General features: G+C 52.5%; 1 pseudogene; it reads left to right on the top strand.

The window, feature by feature from the left end:
• The first annotated feature begins 264 nt into the window (after window positions 1–264).
• Window positions 265–1,178, top strand: LOC129628694 (RNA-binding protein EWS-like; annotated as a pseudogene).
• The last annotated feature ends 421 nt before the right edge of the window (window positions 1,179–1,599 follow it).

Below are 1,599 nucleotides of genomic sequence, written 5' to 3'. Positions count from 1 at the left end.
CTCTTCACTTTCTTATTTGTCCTTAAGTGGGAAATTCGTTGGACAAGTGGCGGAATACTATTCACCAACAGCACACACACAACCTGGACGGATCTCCAGAGAACATCAGAGAGCGCTGTGGTTCACCCCCTCCTTCCTCCACCCCTGCAGGCTGGCGCAGTAGTAGCCCCAGGATTGCGGGTTTCACTCCTGTGCCTGCAGCACCAGGAAGAAGCGAGAGAGGAAGAGGGACGCTGAGAAGAGAAGGAAGGGGAGACAGAGTCCATGCATTACAGTAGCCGCAACCAAGCCGCAGCCCAGCAGGACTACAGAGCTTCCACCAGCCACCCCACTCAAGGATGTGCCCAGACCACCCGGGCATATGGGCAATGAAGCTATGGGCCCTTTGAACAGCCCCCTGATGTCACCCATATTCAGGATCAGACTACTGCACCCTATGTGCAGACCACCTATGTGACTTCTTATGGACAGACTCTCCCTGAGCACGCAGGCACATTGTCAGCCCGTCCCCGCAGGTGCGTTGTCAGCCCGTTCAGGGGCACGGCACCGGGGCTTGTGATGCCACCAGGGCTACAGTTACCAACCCCTGCCCCCACCCCCGGGCCTCTTACGCAGCTCAGTCTGCATGTGGCACTCAATCTGCTCACCCAGCTTATGGGCAACAGCTGGCAACCACGGGGCCTGCAGGACTGTAGGATGGTAACAAACCCCCTGAGACAAATCAACTTCATTCTAGCATGAAGGGTTACAAGCAGCCCAGCCTTCCCCAGGTATCTGGGAGCTATCCCATGATGCCAGTCCCATCCCCACCGTCCTATCCTCCCACCAGCTAGTCCTCTGCACAGCTGACTAGTTAGGATCAAAGCAGTTCCAGAAGAACATCTGGGGGCAAATGAGCAACGATGGACCGCGCTGTAGCTGCTATGGTTGACAAAGCAGCTCCGGGGCAGCCCCAAATGGGATCCCGTAGTCAGACTCCAAGTCAATATAGCCAACTGAGCGGCAGCTAGGGATGGCAGAGTTCATACCCACGGGACCACCCCAGGAGCAAGGGTGTTTATGGTCAAGAGTCTGGAGGATTTTCTGGATTAGAAGAGAACCAGAGCGTGAGTGACCTCGATAACCCACGCAGGGGAAGAGGGGGATTTAGTTGTGGAGGTATGGGCAGAGGTGAGTAGGGAGGAGCACCCCAGGGAAAAGGGATAAGTGCAAACCTTTCCCCTTATGTAAGACATTTATTTCTTCATTTCCATGAATAATCTGATAAGCCCAAACTGTCCTCCAAAACGTGGAAATGTCATCTCTGTGGCATGTCTATAGCGGCAGGTTGCTTTCTTCCTTGCCAATATACTTGGTTGGGTTGAAGAGAATAAAGAATGCTTTTGAAACTAGAGCTTTCTGTTCCCTTCATAGCTTCCAGAGGTTGAAATCCTCTGTGGGTAATAGACTTTGGGAAGAACACACAGAACCCTTCTAACAACCCCAGGTTTTTAACTAATTGCTTCTGAATGGCTGTCTTGAAATTCCTGGAGTGTATACTGCAGATAAGGAGTGCAGCTGTTTTCCACAACGTCTGTCCTCAACTTCTGTCTGTACTTG

The sequence above is a fragment of the Bubalus kerabau genome, chromosome 15, assembly GCF_029407905.1.
Source record: "Bubalus kerabau isolate K-KA32 ecotype Philippines breed swamp buffalo chromosome 15, PCC_UOA_SB_1v2, whole genome shotgun sequence".
In the NCBI taxonomy this organism is placed as follows: domain Eukaryota; kingdom Metazoa; phylum Chordata; class Mammalia; order Artiodactyla; family Bovidae; genus Bubalus; species Bubalus kerabau.
The sequence above is the reverse complement of the archived record's forward strand: the minus strand, read 5'-3'. Positions and strand labels throughout refer to the sequence as shown.